Source organism: Cebus imitator, unplaced genomic scaffold, assembly GCF_001604975.1.
Source record: "Cebus imitator isolate Cc_AM_T3 unplaced genomic scaffold, Cebus_imitator-1.0 Scaffold724, whole genome shotgun sequence".
NCBI classification, from domain to species: Eukaryota; Metazoa; Chordata; class Mammalia; order Primates; family Cebidae; genus Cebus; species Cebus imitator.
This window is the reverse complement of record NW_016108039.1, coordinates 424,040-446,688: the sequence shown is the minus strand read 5'-3', so window position 1 is coordinate 446,688 and position 22,649 is coordinate 424,040. Positions and strand designations below refer to the sequence as shown.

At 55.1% G+C, this 22,649-nt stretch overlaps 1 long non-coding RNA gene across 1 annotated transcript in view; it reads right to left on the bottom strand.

Annotated features, from left to right (window-relative positions):
• The window catches only part of LOC119469584, a 27,035-nt gene extending 5,405 nt beyond the window's left edge, over nucleotides 1-21,630 (bottom strand). The window contains exons 1-2 of the long non-coding RNA XR_005198420.1: nucleotides 21,502-21,630; nucleotides 3,590-3,597 (exon numbers count right to left, since the gene is read on the bottom strand). This is a non-coding gene — a long non-coding RNA (uncharacterized LOC119469584). The remainder of the gene's footprint in view (nucleotides 1-3,589; nucleotides 3,598-21,501) is intronic.
• Nucleotides 21,631-22,649: the final 1,019 nt, after the last annotated feature.

Genomic DNA, 22,649 nt, shown 5'->3' with positions numbered 1-22,649 from the left:
CCACCATGCCCAGCTAACTTTTGTATTTTTGGTAGAAACTAACAGGTTTCACCATGTTGGCCAGGCTGGTCTCAAACTCCTGACCTCAAGTGATCAGCCCACCTCGGCCTCCCAAAGTGCTGGGATTACAGGCCTGAGCCAGTTTGCCCAGCCCCTCTCCCTGCATCTTTATGTGCCTGCAAGGCCAGGAGGTTCCTCCTGACCCCTGGGTTAGGGTGGGGGCCCCAGAGGCCCAGGGGTCAAGGCTTGGGCTGCATCCCAAGGACCTGCGTCCCTGCAAGAGACTGCACCCGGCAGGTTTGGAAGACGCTCCTCTGGAGCCTGCTTGGAGTCCTGCTAGGGAAAGTGAGTGGACGTGCTCCTTGAAGAAACAGGGAAACTTTGGGAGGATGAGGCAGGCGGATCACAAGGTCAGGAAATCAAAATCATCCTGTCTAACACAGTGAAACCCCAACTCTACTAAAAATACAAAAAAGCCCAGCGTGGTGGCGGGCGCCTGTAGTCCCAGCTACTTGGGAGGCGAAGGTTGAAGTGACTCTGCGCCACTGCACTCCAGCCTGAGTGATAGAGTGAGACTCCATCTCAGAAAAAAGAAAAACAGAGGAATCCCACATGTCTCAGGGGTTCTGTCCTGGCCTGCCCCTGGATCGTCCAGCTTGGGCCGGGGTGGGGAACAGACCTCGCCCTTCTTGGCTGGGGAGGAGGGTCCTCCTTCTCCAAAGGCCTAGCCCATGGTTCTCAGCTGCCCGCCCCACTGGGCAGCGCCTGGCCCCTCCCAGCCTTTCTAGGACTGGCACGCGCCCTCAATCAACATGGCTCCGACGGCTTCAGCACGTCATGCCAACTGCCCTCCAGGCTCCTCCCACACTGCTCTTAGCCCCGCCCCTGAGCGGCAGAGGCCGAAGCGTGGCCCGAGGGCCGACTGTTGCATGGGCGGCAGTTGGGCCGCTGTTGTGGGGCTGCGCACAGGTGCTTCCAGGCGGGATGCCGTAGCCCCGGGCGGGCGCTTCCAGGCGGGATGCCGTAGCCCCGGGCGGGCGCTTCCAGGCGAGATGCCATATCCCCGGGAAAGCCCATTGAGGGAGCACAAGTCGCTGGACAGCCTCGGGAGCTTCCACGCCGACTTCCCCGACCACGGTCGCCAGGACTTCAGGAGCAGTGGTAGCCGCAGCTGCTGCGGAGGTGAGGGGTCGGGACCGAGCCGGGAGGTGCCCGGAAGCCTGGCGAAGGGAGTGGGGGAGTCCACGCCCCCTGCAGGCTCCTTCCCCTGGGCGCCCCGGAGTTGGGGGCCTGGAGGAGAGCTAAAGGTCAACGGGCTTGGGGGTGTGGGTTTGGGAGACAGGGGGACCTGGGAGGGCCGGGGCAGAGGAGGCAGGAGGGGGAGGAAACGCCCCTGCTGAGCCCCCTTTGGAGGCAAAAACTGAGCCCAGGCAGTGTTTTTCTTTTTAATGTTTATTTTTAATATTTAACAATTTTTTTGAGACTGGGTTTGGCCCTGTCGCCCAGGCCGAAGTGCAGTGGCGCAGTCCTATCTTCAGAGCCCAAGCCATCTTCTAGCAAGCTTTGCAAGTTAGCTGGGTCCCCCATGCCTGGCTAATTAAACACAAACCACACACACACACACACACACACACACACACACACAAAAATTTTTTTTTTTTTTTTTTAGATATAGGGTCTCACTACATTGCCCAGGCTGGTCCCGAACTCTTGGCCTCAAGCCATCCTCTTGCCTCTTACATTGATCTTCCAAAGCACTGATTACAGGTATGAGCTACTCAGACATTCAGCTGACCAGAGTGGCATGTGCTGCACAGAGCTGGGTCTGGGGATCCTAGAGGAGGAGACAGTTTAGACATCCTGAGATCAGCTCTACTGAGGCGGGACAGTACCTTGGTTTCCAAGGTTCAGATAGAGAACAGGACATGATATCAGGTCAAGGACACCACCCCTGTTCCCCTCCTGACTTGGATGTGGTCAGAAGAGATGTGGGGCTGTTGTCTGGGCGGCTTTTGCCTTCTCTTCATCCTCTTTCTCTGACTTTGTGGCATTCAGTATAGAAGAAAGAAAGGAGAGGGCTGGGTGCCAGCGTGAGCTCCACTCACAGTGTGAGAAGCAAAGCCCCCCTATCCCCCAACCAGCCTTCCTCCCTGACAGGCAGTGGGTCATCTGCCTCTTAGTCATGGGTCTGAACCTTCTTGCCTGGGGCTGGGATGTGGCCCTGGGCTCACCCTTGTCTCAGGAGATACTGGGCCCCATCCACTCCGAGGAGGAATTCCTGGCCCCACTGGCCCAGGTGCACAAACCTCCCTGGCAGTTGTCCTGTCACCTGCAAATTATCTGTCTGTTCTGCCAAGAGTCCCTCTGTGTGTCATTGCTTGTGCTAGGCCTGGGGCACAACTGAGAAGCATGCTGGTTTCGGATCCCTTTGGGGGCCTAGAAGCTGAGTCCTGCCCTTCTCTGTGTAGACAGGCCCCACCCTGGACATGCTGGTTCCCTTCACCTTCAACGTCATCGACTAGGACTGGCGGCTGTGGCATTCTGTCGGCTGGGTGTGGTGTGAACTGGAGGTGACCCTGCTGGAGCAGTGGACCCAGGACCTGCACACAAGAGGGGTGCTGATGATTGGCAGTGCCCACTCCTATGCCATCATGGTCAGTGTGGCCAGGAGCAGGTAGGGCAGGTGGGTGGGCATTGTTGCTGAACAACATGGAACCTCCGGTTGCCAACCACAGCTTGTCTCCTGGGGTGGGACGGTGGGGGCCCTGTCCTGCCCTGCCCTGGGGGCTGTGCCCTGTGTAGAGGGATAGGTGGCTTGATCTACCCCATTGGGATGCCATTCTTCCCATGTGGCTAGCAGGCCTCTGAGCCCCATGCTGCAGGTTATGTGAGGGAGTGCCCCATAGCAGGGCCCCTCCTCATGCCCTGACCTGCCACCTCCTCCCCATATCTTCCCGTCTCTGCAGTGGGTGAATGGGGTTGATGTGCTAAAGAATGAGGAGGGCTATCTCCCCTTCAAGGCCAACATCAGCAGCCTGTTCCAGGTGGGGACCCTGCCCTCCCATCTCCATGTCACTGTCACCATCAGCAACACACTTACCCCCTTCCCCCTGCCACCAGGGACCATCTGCTACATGATCGACTCATCCAAGTGGATACCAACCTGCGTCCACTGCCTGTACCCACCTTCCCGCTCCACCCTATGGTCTTCCTGCTAGGGATAGGGTGGCCTTTGAAGATTGGAGGCCCTGGATCTGGGGAGGCTGTGGAGACATTCCAGCTGAGGTCAAAGGACCCAGGGCAAGGACCCAGCGAACCACAATTCTCCCACCCTAGATATCCCAAGGGTTACTTTGTCCAGAACACAGACTTTGACTTCTTCAACTCAGCAGGACTGCAGCAGTCTGTGCTTCTGTACATGACACCCAGCACCTACATCCGTGACACCATCACCACCGGCGTGGAGAAAGACTGGTGAAGGCTTCTGGTAGGATCCTTTCTCAGTGGGGCCCTGGGTGGCTCTGTTTGGAAAGCTCTCCCAGGAAAAGGTTCTCCTAGCATCTCTAAACTCTCACAGGTTCCCATCCACCCATGAAGCTAAAATCCAGGCTGTCAGGCACTGGCTCCCAAAATCACCTGTTCGGCTGGCCTCACTTGGAGAAGAGGGGTCTGGTCTAAGGTCACACAGCTCAGGGTGGCAATCCTGTCCCTTCCCCACGGTGCTGCCCTCACTCCAGCTCCCCTTGGTACACATCGTGCTCAAGGAACAGGCAGCTTAGGAGGTACTCCCGTGGCCAAGCCCCACCTGAGGCCCCTTCATGTGCCCCCAGGCTGAGCAAATAGCAGTGTTGCCTGTCTGTGGTTTCACATTCAACTAATTATATATTCTAATGCTGCTTAACTGTGTGCCTTGATGACTGCCTCTCTCCATCCTTTAATGACCATGTGGCCCCCGTGGCTCATGGGTGAAGGTGTGCTGGGCCCAAGATGCCTCCTCCCAGGGTGGGCCTCCAGGACTCAGCTACTGGACAGTGACAGTCAGCCATGAGGGATAGGGTGGGACCAGGGCAGGGGCTCTCCTGGCTGCTGATAGCTGTTCACCTGACCTCCAGTGTTGCTGCCACCCCGCTATAGGTGACTAAGGTGTGGGCCCAGGGCACCTTCAGACTCAAGCCCAATGATGAGGACAGCCAATGAGCGCCACCTGAAGGTAAGACCCCTGCAGCCCCATCTCTTCCCTGGACTCCCTTCTCCACCTGGCCCTGGGCCACTTTGAGCATTAGCACCATCATTTTGTTTACTTTGCCATTGGCAGACAGCAGCGGAGACCTCAGGACATGGGCCAGAAGCAGTGGCTCATGCCTATAATCCTAGCACTTTGGGAGGCTGAGGTGGGAGGTTCACTTGAGGCCAAGAGTTCGAGACCAGCTTAGGCAATACAGTGAGATTCTGTAACTACAAAAAATTATTATTTTTTAAAAAGTCTCTGCAGAAACGGCAAGAGATTTGGGCAGAACCCAGAGCCCTGGGGTAGGGAGGGAGGTTGGCAGGGCTGATGTTGGCACAGTCTATATGCCCAAAGGTTTGAGCCCTGTGGGCTTATAGACTGTGACCCTGTGCCTCCCTTCACCTCCAGGAGCTCAGCTTATTGGTGAAACCACAGGGAAACTGCACAGGACACAGCCGGAATGATCAGGTGCTTCTAGTTCCTCCAGCCCCCTGCTCTGTGCTGTCCCAACCTTGGGGAGCCCAGGGGGCAGTTAGAGCTCAGCAGGGTCCTGCCTCCCCAGGGAAGCAGCACGTCGGCCTCACTGAGCACCACCTCCTCCTCACACAGGTGGTCACGGACCTCAGGCTGTGGATGCTGCAGACCTGCTCCATGCTCTTGGGTCTCCTCTAGGAGCTCATCAGGACCATGGTGGAATGGACAGAGGTGTGAGTTCCCCAGTGACAGCCACAGGGCAGAGACAGGTGTGATGGCAGCCTTAACACCAGATCCAGGTGGCAGGACTGAACAGGGTAGGGGTGCCAGGCCCTGGGAGACAGGGGCATCCCAGAACTCTAGGATCGAGGCACAGCAGCCAGGAGTGGGGCATTTCCTGCAGGCCCCAATACTTGAGCCCATGCCAGTCTAGCCCAGCAGTCAGGGAAGACTCACCCTTCACGGGGCCTGGTATGGTGGCTCACAACTGTAATCCCAGCACTTTGGGAGGCAGAGGCGGGAGGATCACCAGAGCTGAGTTCAAGACCAGCCTGGCCAACATGGTGAAACCCTGTTGCTACTAAAAATACAAAAATTAGCTGGATGTGGTGTGCACCTCTAATCACAGCTACATGGGAGGCTGAGGCCACAGAATCACTTGAACCAGAAAGGCGGAGGTTGCAGTGAGCTGACATTGCATCACTGCACTTCAGCCTAAGAGACAGATTGAGACTGCGTCTCAAAAAATAAAAAGTAAAAAGAAAACTCACCCTTTGTGGATTTGAGGGAAGGAAGCTAAGGCACTATCTTGGCTGTGCCTGGAGCAGCCAGAGTCTCTCCCCACCCTGTCTGTGCCCTGGTCTCCCATCCCATATTCCGTGTCCCCACCCAGCCCATCTAGTGAAAGACAGAGCTAAAGGCTGCCTCCTGCTGGCCTCATCCCAGGCTTTGGCTTCTGGGACCTGGTGTCTTTGGGTTTGGATTTGTTCCTTGCAGACCTGTAGGGGGAGCTGCTGAGGAGTCACCATGTGTTGTTAGAGACCCCTCCTCTTCCTCAACTCCCTGTGACCCCTGTTTCTCAGACCTGGGGGGAAACAAGGGCACACAAATTGTCACCCTGGAGGTGGGGTGGGGCTGCTAGGAGGAACAGGGAGTGTCTGCTACTGAGTTCGGGGTTTCTTTAATTTTTTTTTTTTTTTTTTTTTTTTTTTGTGAGACAGGGTCTCGCTCTATTGCCTAGTCTAAAGTACAGTGGTGCGATCTCTCCTACCTGCAAGCTCCACCATCTGGGTTCTAGTGATTTTCGTGCCTCTGCCTCCCAAGTAGCTGAGATTACAGGTCAGTGCCACCACATGCAGCTAATTTTTGTATTTTTTTCAGCAGAGATGGGTTTTGCCATGTTGGCCAGGCTGGTCTCTCAAACTCCCGAGCTGAGGTGATCTGCCCACCTTGACCTGTCAAAGTGCTAGGATTACAGGCATAAGGCACTGCACCTAGCCTAAATTTTAAATGTTTAACTTTTTTTTTTTTTGAGACAGAGTTTTGCTCTTGTCGCCCAGGCTGAAGTGCAGTGGCACTCAGCTCACTGCAACCTCTGCTTCCTGGATTCAAGTGGTTCTCCTGCCTCAGCCTCCAGAGTAGCTGGGGCTACAGGTTCATGCCACGCCTAGATACTTTTTGTATTTTTTAGTAGAGACCAGGGTTTCACCCTGTTTTCCAAGATGTTCTCAATCTCCTGATCTTGTGGTCTGCCCACCTTGGCCTCCCAAAGTGCTGAGATTACAGGCGTGAGCCACCACACCCAGCCACATTTTTAATTTTTTAAGTTGTCTTCAGAGACGATTTCTTTCTCTGTCACCTAGGCTGAAGAGCAGTGGCTCGATCATAGCTCACTGCAGCCTCAAAATCCTGGACTCAAAATGATCCTCCCACCTCGGCTTTCTGAGTAGATAGGACCACAGGTGTGCACCACACCTGTGAATTTTTAAAATATTTTGTGGAAACGGGTTCTCGCTATGTGGCTCAGTCTGGTTGAACTTCCAGCCTCAAGTGATCCTTCCCTCTTGGCCTCCCAAAGAGCTGGCATTACAGGCTTGAGCCGCCATACCTGGCCTTGAGTATAGAATTTGTTTAGGAGATGGTGAAAATGTTCGTAAACTGGTGATGGTTGTACACTAAAGTGCAAGCTTTAAATGGGTAAATTATATATGAATGATACCTCAGCAAAGCTGGTTTATTTAAAACAAAAAAAGGCTGGGTGAAGTGGCTAATGCGTATAATTCCAGCACTTTGGGAGGCGGAGGCGGGTGGATCACTTGAGGTGAGGAGTTCGAGACCAGCCTGGCCAACATGGTGAAACACTGCCTCTACTAAAAATACAAGAAATGGTGACTTGAACGAGGGGTAGGGTGTCCCACCTGCTTGGAGCGGCTCTTTATGAGCCCCAGCTATTTCTTGGGTCCTCAAACGAAACCTCCCATGGCCATGTCATACCCGACACTGGCCTCCTCCCCTTTTCTGGCTCCCACTCAGAGATGCTGAGTGACAGAGGCTCAGGCTTTGGGTGTTCCTGGCAAAGCCTCAACCCAGGAGCCCCATAGCTCAGGCCCAGTGCATGGTTCACATGGCCACACTTCCGGCCTCTTTTTCTCTTGAGAGCAATTTTTCCCTGGGAGATCCTGGATCTCTCATTCAGGTGCAGTTCTACAGGACAACACTTCTTTCAGGGGTGACCCAGGCCTGCAGGGTTCCAGTGTCGCCAGCAGACCTTGCCCCAGCCTCCACCCGAGCCCCTGCTCCTCCTCTCCCACAGAGAACATGATGTCCTCTTCCAAGGGTACAGCCATCTGCAGAGGGCCAAGCCCCTCCACTGGAGCCACTGGATTCTGAGGTGACTTGAGTGAGGTGCAGGGGCCATGCTGGAGGGGAAGACCCTGGCTGCCCTGACCCTCCTGCCCCGACCCTCCTGCCCCTGGCTTTCCACAGCCACACCATTGCACTGACCCAAGGCTCTGAGCAGCTGCTGAAGGTGCGGAAGTGGATAGGTGTCCTGCCCCTGGGGAGGTAGGTGAGGCTCCAGTGCTCTGAGGGCCTGATGGGGGTAGCTGCTACATAGCTTTAGGGATTGACAGATGAGGTGGGAAGGGCAGAATGGGACAGAAAGTCAGGTTATCTGCTCAGAGGGGGACCTTGCATGGAACCCCAGATCTCACTAAGATGGGGATGTCCAAGCCAGTGAATGTTTCTGAGCAGGGCCAGAGCTCTCCAGTGAGGCTCCTGGCCAGCCCAGCCTGCTGCCATCAGTGTGACATATGGGGACATTTGTCAGGAGACCAGGGTCCTGCACCCAAAGTGACTCAGTGCTTGGGGTAAACTATTCTGGGGACACTTGGGGATAAGTGTGCACCCAAGTTGATTGGGCCAGGGAAGGGGCTGAGCTCCAGGTGGTTGCCCTGGCAACCAGAACATGGTTCTGTTGGGGTTGTTTTTGTGGGGGGAGGGGTGGCCTGCCTGTAAGGAGCCCTGGTCACCATGAATTCCTGTCCCTGCAGTGGGGCAATTTTGGGCAATCCCCTTGGTTGTGGATCAAGAGCTGCTCTGAGCAGACGAGATGCCCTTCCCATCCTCCCTAGGGGGAGTCACCCTCAGCACCCGCCAGGACACGAAGCCACACCTGAGACCAGAAGGCAGGGGCCTATGGCTCCTGGTGAAACCTTCATTTATTGCCCATGGGCACTGAGGTCTTCCATGACATGGGTGCCTGGTACTGAGAGACTCAGGGCTCCTGCCTCCCTCCTAGGGTTGTGCAAAGAATGCCTCTCCCCAGCTCCCATCCTGCCTACCCTGATCCACTTTCCGGGAGCAGGGGGCTGGGCAGCCTGGTTGGGGGAGAGGAGACCACTCCCTGTGCTCCAGCCCAGCCCTGCTTCTTCCCACCATCCAGAACTCAACATTGGGACCATCACTCTGAACAGCATGGATGCCCAGTAAGCGTAACTTCATGGGTGAGTCCTGGGGAGCCAGTTTCCTGGCCTGTGCCTCACTTTTGCTGCCGAGCCCTGCTTCTCTGCAGTCTCCTCCTACCCCTGTATAGTCAGGATGGTTGTGGTTATGGTGGTACACTAAAGTGTAAACTAAATAAGTAAATTGAGTGGGGCACAATGGCACACATCTGTAATCCCAGCACTGGCCAACATGGTGAAACCCTGTTTCTACTGAGAATACAATATTTAGCAAGGTGGGATGGTGGGCGCCTGTAATTCCAGCTACATGGGAGGCTGAGACAGGAAAATCGCTTGAACCTGGGAGGCCGAGGCAGGAAAATCGCTTGAATCTCAGAGGCCAAGGCTGCAGTGAGCTGAGATCACACCAGTGCACTCCAGCCTGGGTGACAAGAGTGAAACTTTATTTCAAAATATAAAATCAAAATAAATAAATGGGTAGATTGTATGTGAATGATACCTCAGTAAAGCTGGTTTATTTTATTTTGTTTTATCTTTTCAGACATAGTCTTGTGATCTCAGCTCACTACAACCTTCACCTGCTGGGTTCAAGTGGTTATCCTGGCTCAGCCTTCTGAGTAACTGGGACTACAGGCACGCACCACCACACCCAGATAATTGTTTTGTGTTTTTAGTAGAGACGGGATTTCACCGTGTTCGCCAAGATGGTCTGGATCTGCTGTTATCTTGATCTGCCTACCTCGGCCTCCCAAAGTGCTGGGATTACAGCAGTGAGCCACCATGCCCAGCCAAAGCTGGTTTATTTAAAACGACAACAATAACACAAAACAGGCTAGGTGCAGTGGCTCACATTTGTAATTCCAGCACTTTGGGAGGCCAAGGCTGGAAGTTTGCTTGAGCCTAGGAGTTTTAGACCAGCCTGGGTGACATAGGAAGTCCCCATCTTTACAAAAAATGAAAATTTATGTCAGACATAGGGGCTCATGCCTCTAGTCCCAGAACCTTGGGAGGCCAAGGCAGGTGGATCTCGACGTTAGGAGATCAAGACCATCCTGGCCAACATGGTGAAATCCGCGCTCTACGAAAAATACAAAATTAGCTGGCCATGGTGCCAGCTACTCATGTGGCTGAAGCAGGAGAACCACTTGAACCCAGGAAGTGGAGACTGCAGTGAGCTGAGATCTCACCACTGCACTGCAGCCTGGCAACAGAGCAAGCGAAGTCTGGGCTAGGATCAGGGTGAAGACCAAGGTAGGGCACGGCTAGGTAAAAGGGGAAAGGCCGGGGCCAGGGTCAGGTCAGGGCCAGGACAGGACTAGGATAGCACCTGGTCAGAGCCAGGCCAGGACGAGCACAGGGTCAGGGTCTGGGCCAAGGCCAAGGCTGGGTCAGGGTCAGGGACAGAGTAAATGCGGAGCCAAGGAGAAAGCAGGAACAGGGTGGGTCCAGAGCAGGGTCTGGACCAAGTCAGAACCAGGACCATGGAAAAGTCAGGGCCAGGACAGAACCAGAGCCACAGCAGGGCCCTGTATGTGAGCAGTGTAGGGCAGGTTAGTGGGTAATTCAGTGCCTAGTCAGGCCTAGGCAGGAACAGCATGGGTCCAGAGCAGGGGCTGGACCAAGTCAGAACCAGGAAAAAGTAAAAGCAGGGACAGGGCATTGCAAGGCTAGGATAGGACCAGGACTGAGGAAGGGCAGGACTAGAATATTATAAGGCATAGCCAAAAGCAGGGCAATGTAATAGCTGGGGTAGGACTAGGAACAGGGCCAGGTTATGATGGGGCCACTACAGAACAGAATGTGACAGGGCAGGGCCAGGATCAGGAAGAAGGCAGTGCCAGGGCCAAGGCTGTGCCAAGGGAGAGTGCCAGTGCAGGGTTAATGCAGGGTGAAGGGCAGGACCAGGACACAAACTGTGCAGGGTAAGATAGGGCAATGTCACATTTGGTCCGTGGCAAGAACAAGTATAGCATAGCAGAGGACCAAGGAAAGCCCAGGGCAGGAAAAGGCCATGGAGGCCTCAGGGTCAAAGCAGCTGCAGGGCCAGAAGCAGGGCAAGGCCAGAGTCAGAACAGGACCAGGGCCAAGTGAGGGTCATGGCTATGGCATGATGACTGGCAGGGTGAGGGCCATGGGCAAGTAGGGGCCAGGACAGAACCAGAGCCAGAGCAGGACCCTGGCATGTGAGCAGTGTAGGGCAGGGTAGTGGGTAATTCAGTGCCTAGTCAGGCCTTGGCCAGGGCAGAACCAGAACTGGGACAAGGCCAAAGCTAGGGCAGGACCAGAGCTGGGTCATAACCAGGGAAAAACTAGGGGCATGGCCACAACCAGTGACACGACAGGGCCAAGACCAGCGCAGGGACATGGCAGGGTCAGGGCTTGGCACAGGTGAAGGTCAGGACCAGCACGAGACCAGGATAGGGCAGGTCTAGGGTAGCGCAGAGCCAAGGCAAGCTAGGATCAGTACCAAGGCAGGATCAGTAAAGGACCAGATGATGGCAGGGCAGGAACCTGGAAAGCCAGGGCTGGGATATGGACAGGACAGGGCCCATAAAAAGGGTCAGAAATGGGCCAGGATGATGACAAGGCCAGATAAAAGCCAGGAAAAAGGCAGGGTCAGGGGCCAAGGCAAGAGGAGGGCCAGGTCAGAACCAGAGCTAGCATAGACCAAAGGCCTTAGCCAGAGCTAGGCAAGGCCAGGGTAGGGAAGGTCAGATCAAGATCAGAGCCAAGGCAGGACTGCGATACATAGGGCCAAGGCACAGCCAGAGAAGGGTAGGGCCAGGGCATTACCAGGGCAGAACTGGGGTAGAGCATGGTCAGCACCATGTCATACCTTTGGCAAGTTCAGGGACAACGCTGGGCCAAGAGGGGCCAGGGCCAAGCAAGCATACGGTGGGTCCAGTGCGAAGGCACAGCCAGTAGGGGCCAGGGCATTGCCAGGGCCACCATAGGGCCAGGCCAAGGCTGTGTCAGCCATAGAGCCAGACAAAGGGCAGGGCCAGGAGGTTCCAGGGTAAAGGCAGGGCCAGTGCAGCACGAGGATAAGGCAAAGGCAGGGCCAGTGCAGGATACAGACAGTGTAGGGCCAGGGCAGAGGTAGCACAGGGCATGGCTCAAAGCAGGTGAGAGCCATAGTAGGGGCAGGGCTAGAAACGGTTAGGGAAAGCACTGGGCGCAGCATGGCAGGGACAGGGCAGAGAAGGTCAGGGACAGGTCCAGGTCATGGGCAGAGGAGACAAGATGTAAGACCAGGGCAACTTCGAGGAGAAGGCAGGGCCAAGGCCAAGACAGAGCCAGGGAAGAGCAGGACCATTGCACGGTGAAGGCAAGGTCAGAGCTTGCAGGAGCAGGGCCATGGCAGATCAGGGCCAGGAGAAACGTAGGGCCAGGACCAGGTATATCATAGGACCAGGGCCAGCACGGGGCAAGGCAGGGAAGTACCAGAACCAGGCCATAGGGCAGAGCAAGTCCCAAGGCAGGACCAGGTAGTACCAGGGCTGAATGACAGCTCTGAGTGCAAGGGCTGAGAACGGATCAGGGAAGGTCCATAGCTGAGTCAGGGTCAGATCAAAGACATGAACAGGGAGGGCTCAGGATCAGGACAGGTCCAGGGCACAACCAGGGAAGGGATAGGCAGGGAAATGGGAGAACCAGGCCATGGCAGGGCCAAGTCACCACCAGGACTGGGCAGGACAAGACCAGGGTCACCCAGGATAAAGGCAGGGCAAGTCCATTGCAGGGCCAGGGTCAGACCAGAACCAGAGAAGTGCTGGGGCAGGGCCAGCGCTAGGACCAGGAAGAGGAAAGGGCAATGTCAGGAACAAGGCAAAGAAAGATCCTCAGGGCCAACGCCAGGGCCATGGCAGTAACAGCAACAGGGCAAGGGCCAGAGAGTGATAGGGCCAGAGTCAGGGCAAGGGCCAGAACAGCGTGTACTGGGTTAGGGCCCAGGCAAATTAGGGCCAGGGCCAGGCCAGTGTCATTATAAGGCCTTAAGCAGGTCAGGGACAGGGCAGGGTTAGTGCCATGGCCAGGTCTAGGACAAGGCTGGGGCAGGACCATGACAAGGCCAGGACCATGGAAGGACCAGGGTTAGGAGCAGGGGCCAGGGGTCAAGGTCAGGGATGGGACCAGGTCCGTGCTAGAGTCAGGGTGAGGGCCAAGGTAGTGCAGGGTCAGGTCAAAGGGGCAAGACCAGGACCAGGGTGAGGTCAGGGCGAGGGTAGAACTAGGATTGTGCAGGATCAGACCCAGGCCAGAAGCAACACATGATCAGGGTCTAAGACATTGTGGCCAAGCCTAGACCGGGGCCAGGGCCACAGAAAATACAGAGTCAAGGAGAAGACTGCACCATGGAGGGTCAAGAGGAGGGCAAGATCAAGGCAGAACCAGAACCAGCAAGAAGCAAAAGCAAGGACAGGCCAGCGCAAGGCCAGGTTGGGCCACGTCCAAAATAGGGCAGGGTTAGGATAGTACAAGGCATAGCAAAAAGCAGGGCAGGGGTCATAGCTGGGGTACGACTAGGAACAGGGCCAGCGTATTTGGGGGCCATTACAGGCCCATAACAGAGGATGACAGTGCAAGGCCAGGGTAAGGATGAAGGCAGGGCCAGGGCCAAGGCTGTGCCAAGGCAGAGAGTGCCACTGCAGGGTCATTTCAGGGTGAGGGCAAGACCAGGGAATGAAAGGACAGGGAAGGTTCAGGAGAGGCCCATGGTCCAGGGTCAGGGCCTGGAAATGGAAGAGCTAGGACCAGGGATATGACAGGACCAGAGCAGGGCAGGGAAAAAGGGCAGGGTCAGGGAAGGTCGAGAAATGCTAAGGAGGGACAGGGCCAGGGCACAAATCGTGCAGGGTAAGGTCAGGCAATGGCATGACTGGTTCATGGAAGGATCAAGTACAACCTAGCAGAGGCCAAGGAAAGGCCATGGCAGGAAAGGGCCAGGGAAACGTCAGGGCCATGGCAGTGCCAGGGCCAGAAGCAGGGCAAGGCCAGAGCCAGGGCAGGTCCAGGGCCAAGAGGGTCAGGAATGCAGCAAGACAAGTGGCAGGGTGAGGGCCATGGGCAAGTTAGGGCCCGGGTACAGTGTAATGCTGTGCCCAGCCATGGTTCAGCCAGGGCCAAGAGGGGCCAGGGCCAAACAAGCATAGGATGGGTCCAGTGCCAAGGCACAGCCAGTGGGGCCAGGGCATTGCCAGGGCCACCATAGAGCCAGGCTAAGCCTGGGTCAGGGATAGAGCCAGACAAAGGGCAGGGCCAGGGAAGTTCCAGGGTAAGGGCAGGCCCAGGAAAAGACCAGGATAAGGCAAAGGTAGAGCCAGGACAGGATACAGCCAGTGTAGGGCCAGGCCAGAGCAGGACTAATTAGCACAGCACATGGCTAAAGGCAGGGGAGGGCCATAGCAGTGGCAGGACTAGGAACAGGGTTAGGCCAAGCAGAGGACACAGTGTGTGGCAGGGACAGGTCAGAGGAGGTCAGGGACAGGACCAGGTCATGGACAGATTAGTCCTGGGGTCAGCCCAGGGAAAGGCCAGGCCAAGTTCAAGCAGAAGGCGGGGCCAGGGCTGAGGCAGAGTCAGGCTAGAACAGGACCAGAGCAAGACCAATGCAGGGTGAAGGTGAGGCCAGAATACCGAAGGCGGCAGGGCCATGGTGGGTCAGGGCTTGTGCAAGGTTAGGGCCAAGCCCAGGAATATTACAGGACCACAGCCAGGGAAGAACCAGAGCCAGGCTACAGAGAGGGCAGAGCAAGTGCCAAGGCAGGGCCTGGTAGTTCCAGGGTTGAGTGACAGTGAATCCTAAGTGCTAGGGCTGAGACAGGGTCAGGGAAAATCCAGGGATGAGTCAGGGTTATGTCAAAGACAAGGCCAAGGAAGGACCAAGGATATTCAGGGCCAGGGAACAACTAGGGCAGGATCAGGCAGGGCAGTGGAAAGGTCAGCTCATGTCAGGGCCAGGTCAACGCTGTGACAAGGCAGAGCCAGGCCAGTATAGCACAGGACAAAGGCAGGGCTGGTCCAATGAAGGGACAAGGTAAAGGCAAAGAAAGAGCATCACCAGGGCCATGGAAGGACCAGTAGTAGGGCTAGGGCCGGGAAAGTGACAGGGCCAGGCTGGAGGCTCAGGCCAGAACAGCACATCAGAATAGGGCCTGGCAAATAAGAGCCAGGACAGGGTCAGGGTCAATGATAGGGCTAGGGTTGGGACAAGGCCATAACCAGGTATAGAACAAGGCTGCGGGAGGGCTATGATAGGGCCAGTGCCATGGCAGTACCAGGGTCAGGAGCAGGGGTCAGTCCTGGTTCAGGGGCAGGGTGAGGTTCAAGGTAGGGCAGGGCAAAGGGGCGAGATCAGGAACAGGGCAGGACTAGGAAAGCACAGGGCCAGGGCCATGCCAGGATCAACATAGGGTCGGGGCCAGACCAGAGCCAAGGCTGGGTCAGGAACAGGGCCAGAGCAAGGGTAGGGCCACAGAGAAGGCAGGACTAGGGAGAGTCCAGAGCAAGGGCAGGGCTAGGGAATTCCAGAACCAGGACAAAGTAAAGGCAGGTACAGAGCAGACCAAGACCAGGTTAGTGACAGAGCATGGCCAGAAGCAGGGCAGGGCCATAGCAGGCACAGGACTAGGAACAGGGCCAGGAAAAGCAGTGGGCTACAGTATGATGGTGCCAGGACATTGGATGACAGGTTAGCACCATGTCATGGACAGGGTAGTTCCAGCATCAGCCTGGGGAAGGGCCAGGGCAAAGCCAGGGAGAAGGCATGGCTAAGGCCATGCCAAGGCAGAGACCTCCAGTATGGGCTCAATGCAGGGTAAGGCCAAGACCAGAGCATCAAAGGGCACCGAAGAGCAAGGGAAGGTCCAGGGCAGGGTTAGGGGCAAGGGCAGGGAAAGGCAGGGTCAGGGTCTGGATCGAGGATGGTCTAGGGCCAGAGTTATGGAAGGGCCCGGGCAGGGCCCTGGCTAAATAAGAGCAGAGCCGAGGCAGGTCATAGAGAAGGCAGGGTAAAAGCCAAGGCAGGGCCAGAGCACATCCAGGGAGCAGCTAGGGCTGGGCAGGGTAAAGGCACAACCAGTGAAGGGTAAGACTAGGCAATGGCACACATGGGCCATGGCAGGGCCGGGAAAGGGCAGCATAAGCATGGCCTTGATGGACCAGGGAAGAGACAGGTCAAGGCATGGCCAGGACAAATCAAGCTCAAGACATGTCCAAGTCCAGGTCAGGGCTAGAGCACGACCAGGACAGTGACCACTGGGAGGCCTGGTGCCATGACCAGAGTCAGCAGGAGCAGCAGGGTCAGAATCAAACCATGGCCAGCACAGGTTCAGGGAAGGGATAGGGTAGCACATAGCAAAGACAGGGCTGTGTAGGGCCAGAGAAGTGGGTAGTGTAGTGTCCAGTCAGGGCTGGGCTCCATGCATGGTGGGCCAGGGCAGAGGAGGGCAGGGTTGGACCAAAATTTGTCACAGACAGAGTAGACTTGGGGTCAGTCTAGGGCAGGGCCAGGGCAAGGCCAGGGAGAAAGCAGAGCCAGGGTCATGGCAGAGGCAGGGTAGAGCAGAACCAGTGCAAGGCTAGTGCAGGGTGAGGGCAAGACCAGGTAATGGAAGGGAGCGACCATGGAGGGTCAGGGTCAGAACAAGTATAGTTGTATGGCCAGGACTGTGCAGGACCACAGGCAGGGTCAGAGCTATGCCAGAGCAGGGAAGGGGCAGAGCATTACTAGAGCCAGGTCACAGGGCAGAACAAGTGCCAAGACAGGGCCAGGTAGTGCCAGGGCTGAGTGACAATGAGCCCTGAGTGTGAGGGCTGAGGCCGGGTCAGGGAAGGTCTAGGGCTGAGTCATGGTTAGATCCGAGACAGGGCCAGGCCAGGACTAGGGAGGAGTCAGGGCCAGGGCACAACCAGGACAGGGTTGGGACAGGTATTGAGAGGACCAGAACGTGGCAGAATCAGTTCAGTGCCAAGACAGAGCAGGGCCAGTCCAGGATAGCACAGGGCAAAGGAGGGCAGGTCCAATGCATGGCAAAGGTCGAGATCAGGGCCAGAGAAGTGCCAGGGCAGGCACCTGGAAAGGGCAATGTTAGCACCAAGGCAAAGCCCATGCAAAAGCACGGTCAAGACCATGACAGGACCAGCAACAGGGGTAGGGACAAGACAGTGAAAGAGCCAGGGTGGGGGCTAGGGACAGAACGATGTACCAAAGTAGATTATGATTAAATCAGACCCAGGACAGGGTCAGAGCCATGGTCAGGCCAGGGTTAGGGTAAGGCACAGGATACAGGCCAGAGCAATGTCAGGATACGGGCAGAGCTAGGGTCAGGATTATGACAGGGCCAGGGCCAGGGGCCTGGCACAACCAGGGCAGGGAGATGTACAGTCAGTACAGTTCAAAAGAGAGGTTAGGGCTCATCTGGGCCAGGGCACAACTAGTGCCTGGTGAGAAAGGGCAATGACACAATGGGGCCATGGGAATGCCAGGATAGGACAGAACAGGAAGACTCTCGGTAGGGTAGGGCACAGACATGCCAAGGCAGGACTGGGACAAATCAGGCCCAGGACATGTCCAAGTCCACGTCAGGACAGAACAGGACCAGGACCACTGGCAGACCTGAGGCGATGTCAGGAGCAGAGTCAGGATGAGGGGCCAAGCCAGAGCCAAGGCAGGGTCAGTGCAGGTCCAGGACAGGGGCAGTATAGGACATGGCCAACTCAGGGTCAGGGTGGGGCCAGGGCAGAACCAGCACAGGGGGAGGATAGTACATGGCCAAGACAGGGTCAGGTTGGGACCCAGACAGCACAGGTAATGGTAAGGTGGGTTCAGGGCAGAGCACTGTAGGGCCAGGTAAAAGGCAGGGCAGGTTTAGGGCAGAGCCAGGCTGAATGCCAAGGCCACACTCAGAGCAGATCCATGGCAGAGGCAGGACCAGGACATAGCCAATCCAGCATCTCAGAGGGCCAAGGAAAGGCCACAGCAGGTAGGGGCTAGGGCAGGGAGAGGGCCAAGACAGTGCCATGCCAGAATGGGGCCAGCCAATAAAAGGGAGAGGCCAGAGTCAGGACAGGCCCAGGGCCAAGTTAGTGTCAGGACTATGGCAGGATGAGTGGCTGTGTGAGGGCCATGGCCAAGTCGGGACCAGGACATGGCAGTGGCATATGCAGTGTAGGGCAGGACCTCGTCAGGGCTGGACTATAGCAGGACCAGAAGGGGGCAGGGCAAGATGCAGGGTGGGACCAGGGCTGGTTCATGGCCAGGGAAAAACCAGGGGTAGAGTCACAGCTATGGACATGACAATACGAAGACCAGAGCCAGAAATAGGGAAGGGACAGGGATTTGGACGTGGCAAGGTCAGGGCCAGCGCAGGGCCAGGACAAGGCATGGATAGGGTAGTGCAGAGCTAAGACATGGCAGGGCCAGTGTAGAGAAAGGAAGGACCAGGGATGGCAGCATAGGTGCAGGATAGACCAGGGTTGGGACATGGACCAGGTGGAGCCCACAAGGCAGGACCAGGAAGAGGCCAGGGCAAGGACAAGGGAAAGGCCAGAAAAGGACTAGGTAAAAGGCAGGGCCAGGCAGGAGCCAAGACAAAGGCTGGGCCAGGTCAGAGTCAGAAACAGGGCAGACCAAAGGGAGTGCCAGGGCAGGGCAAAGTCAGGGTAGGGAGGGACATAGCAGACCAGGTTAGGACCAGGGCAAGGTGAGGGCTGAGGCAGAACTAGGGTAGCACAGGGCGAGGGAATGAGTGGGGAAAGGCAGGGCCAGGGCAGAACCAGTGCATGGTAGGAACAGGACAGGGTAGGGAAAGGGCTGTGCCATAGCTGGGTTAGGTCCAGGGACAACACAGAGCCAAGGAGGGGCCAGGGGAAAGACAGGCATGGGTCCAAAGCCAAGGCATGGCCGGTGTGGGGCCATGGGAATTTCCAGGGCCTGTGTAGGGCCACATCAAAGTTGGGGCAGGGACAAGGCCAGAGCAAGGGCAGGCCTAGTGACAAGGCCAGAGCAAGGGAATGCCTAGGGAGGGTCCAAGGCAAGGGAAGGCCACGGTAGAACCAGTATCACAACAAGGCAAAGGCAATGCCAGGGCAGGTTATCGCCAGCAAAGGGTCAGGGCAGAGCAGAGCACATGGCATGGATAAAAGCAGGGAGGGTCAGGGCAGGAGCAGGACTAGGAACAGGGCCAAGATAAACACTGGGCCCAGTGCATGGTAGGGTCAGGGTAGAGGAGGGCAGGGCCTGGGCCATGTCATGCTCAGAATAAGCCTGGGATCAGCCCAGTGCAGGGTCAGGGAAAGGCCGGCGAGAAGAAGGTAGAGCCATGGTAGAGCAGGATCAGTGCTAGGCCAATGTAGGGTGAGGAAATGGCCAGGGCACAAAACTGTAGGGTAATCGTGGGTCAGGACCAGGTCAAGGGTAGGGCCACAGCTAGGATTGTGACAGGGCAGGGCAAGGGGAGGGCGGGACCAGAGCCAAGCCATAGAGTGGGCAGAGGTGGGTAATGCCAGGGCTGAGTGACACTGAGCCCTAAATGCAAGGGCTGAGGCAGAGTCAGGGAAGGTTCAGGGCTGAGTCAGGGTTAGATTCAAGACAGGGTCAGGGCAGGACCAGGGAGGGGTCAGAGCCTGGACCAGGCCAGGACACAACCAGGGCAGAGTTCGGCAGGGCAATGGGAGGATCAAGACATAGCAAAGCCAGGTAAGCACCACCACAGGGCAGGACCAGGCCAGGATAGCATAGGTTTAAGGCAGGGCAGTTTCAATGCAGGGGCAGGGTCCAGATCAGGGCCAGAGAAGCTCCAGGGCAGGGCTGGGACCAGAACCAGGAAAGAGAAATGTCAGGACCAAGGCAAAGACAGAGCAGGGCCATGACCAGGGTTGTGGTAGGACCAGCCAGAGCTAGGGCCAGGACAGTGATGGGGCCAAGGTCAGGGCTAGGACCAGAACAGCGTACTAGGGCAGGGCCCAGGAAATCAGAGCCAGGATAGGGTCAGAGCCAGGGCCGGGGCAGAGTCAGGATAAGGCCTTAATCAAGGGAAACGTCAGCGCCAGGGTCCATGCCAGGGCCAGGGCAACAGCAGGGTCATGGCAGGATGAGGGTCAGGAGCAGGGACAGTGGTGGGCCAAGATTGGGGCTTAACCAGGTCTGTGCTAGGGAGAGGGTAATGGCTGGGCAGGTCCAGGGAAAACGGTCAAGTCTAGGTTCAGGGTGAGGTCAGAGCCATGGAAGGACTGGCATATTGCAGGACCAGGGCCAGTTCAGGACCAATGCAGGGCCAGGGATGGGGACAGATTAAGGGCCGAGCCAAGGCAGAACTAGAACCAGGGCAAAGCAAAGGCAGGACAAGGACCAGGGCTGTGCCAGGGCAGGGCATGACCAGAGCCAGGCCATAGAGATGGCGGAGAAAATGCCAAGGCAGAGCCAGGTAGTGCCAGGACTGAGTGACACTGAGCCGAGTGCAAGGGCTGAGACAGGGTCAGGGAATGTCTTGGGCTGAGTCAGGTTTGATCCAATACAGTGCTTGGGCCTGGCTAGGGAGGGCTCAGGGCCAGGTTAGGTTTGGGGAGGGCAATGGGAGGACCAGAACAAGGAAGGGCCAGGTCAGCACTGGCACAGGGCAGAGCCAGTCCAGGATAGCACAGAGCAAAGGCAGGACAAAGGCAGGGCAGGTCCAATGCAGGACCAGGGTCCAGACCAGTGCCAGAGAAATGCAGGGGCAGAGACAAGACTGGGACTGGGACCAGGGAAGGGCAATGTCAGGATCAAGGCAAAGCCAGAGCAGGGCAAGGGCCATGGCAGGACCAGCAACAGGGCTAGGGCCAGGCTAGTAGACAGGGCCATATATGGAATTAGGGCCAGAACTGTGTACCAGGGTAGGGTGGCACAAATGGAAAACAATTTGTTCTTCTATAATAGGGGATGTGGCATTTTGGAGTCCTTGTTGGGCTGGGTGGGCCATTAAGATATATAGAGTTTGTTCTATAATTTAACTTTGACAAAGTGATGTAATTATTTTATTAATGTCTTCTTGAAAGAGTTGTAGGGTTTATGGGATTGGCTTGAAACCAGTTTCTGGAGATTTGAGTCCCTCCTTTTTCATTTAAGATTTTACATAGGCTGACTCTTTGAATGTGTAATAAAAAGGCGGACAGCTGTAAAGTCATTGTAAGTTATTATTTAATTGTTCAATGGGAAAAACTTTCATTTTGGGAAAGAGGCTTCTCAGACTATGAAGGCTATCAGTACCTCTGCAGTTAATGAGATGAATGAGTCTGTAGATGAAATAATATCTCATGCAGTGGTGCATCGGGGTAGTTGCAGTATCATCCAAGCATTCCAGGTAGGCGGAGAAAATGTTGTGGGAAGAAAGTTAAGTTTACATCTACAAATATAGTGCTGAAGTGATTTTTAGCATAGGTTTGGTTAAGTGTGTAGCCCGAAAATAGAGGGAACCAACCAGTGGATAAAGCCTGCTATAATGGCAAACATTGCCCCTATTGATGGGACATAGTGGAAATGGGATAATATGTAATATGTGTCATGTAAAATAATGTCTAATAATGAATTGGCTAATACAGTTCCTGTTAAGCCACCTACTGTGAAGAGAAAGATAAAGCCTAGAGCTCAGAGTATTGCGGGAGATCATTTAATGTTGCTGCTGTGTGATGTGGCCAATCAGCTAAAGACTTTTACTCCGGTAGGGATAATGATACTTATAGTGGTGGAGGAAAAGTATGCTCGTGTATCTATATATATTCCTACTGTAAATATGCGGTGACCCCATATGATAAAGCCTAGGAAACCAACTGATATTATGGCTTATACTATACCTATACCCAAATGGTTCTTTTTTGCTGGAGTAGTATGTTACAATATGAGAAATTATTCCAAAACCTGGTGGGATAAGGATTTAGCTTCGGAGTGCCCAAAGAATCAAAATAAATGTTGGTATAGAATAGGGTCACCTCCACCAGCAGGATCAAAAAAGGTAGTATTAAGGTTATGGTCAGTTAGCAACATAGTAACATCAGTGGTTGGAACAGGGAGAGAAAGTAGAAGAGCTGCTGTAGTAAGGATGGATCAGACAAGAAGGGGTGTTTGGTATTGGGTTATGGCTGGAGGTTTTATATTAATAATTGTAATAAAATTTATGGTTCCTAGGATAGAACAAATACCTGCTAGATGGAGTGAGAAGATAGTTAAATCTACAGAGGCTCCTGCATGTGCCAGGCTTCCTGCTAGGGGAGGATAGATGGATTGTTCAGCTGGTTCCAGCACCGGCTTCTAATATTGAGGACGCAGGTAGGAGTAGAAGGGATGTGGGGAGAAGTCAGAAGCTTCTGTTATTTATTTGAGGGAATGCTATATCAGGCACCAATTATTAGGGGGACAAGTCAGTTGCCAAAGCCTCCGATCATGATTGGTATTACTATGAAGAAAATTACAATAAATATGTAAGTGGTGACAATAATATTATAGATAAGGTCATCTCCTAGTAGGGTTGCTGGCTGGCCTAATTCTGCCAGAATTAGGAGGCTTAGGGCTGTGCCTACTATTCCTGCTCATGCACTGAATAATAGATGTAATGTTCTGATATCTTTATGATTAGTTGAAAATATTCAGCAGTTGATGAGTATAGGTAGAAAAAGGTAAAATGGCTGAGGAAGCATTAGACTGTAAATCTAAAGACAGGGGAATAGGCCTCTTTTTACCAGTCCTGAGGAGATACTATCATATTGAATTGCAAATTCAAAGGAGCAGCTTCAATCCTGTTGGGGCTTCTCCTGCCTTTTTTTTTCTTATGGCAGGAGAAGTAGATTGAAGCCCATTGATAAGTTATTTACCTGCTAACTAAATTTTTGTGGGTTAAAGTCCCATCCATCTAGGAAGGGCTTGGTTTAACGAAAGTAGTTGATTTGCGTTCAACTGATTTAAAGTTTTGCAGTCCATAGAATTGATACAGAAATTAAGTATAATTTACTTC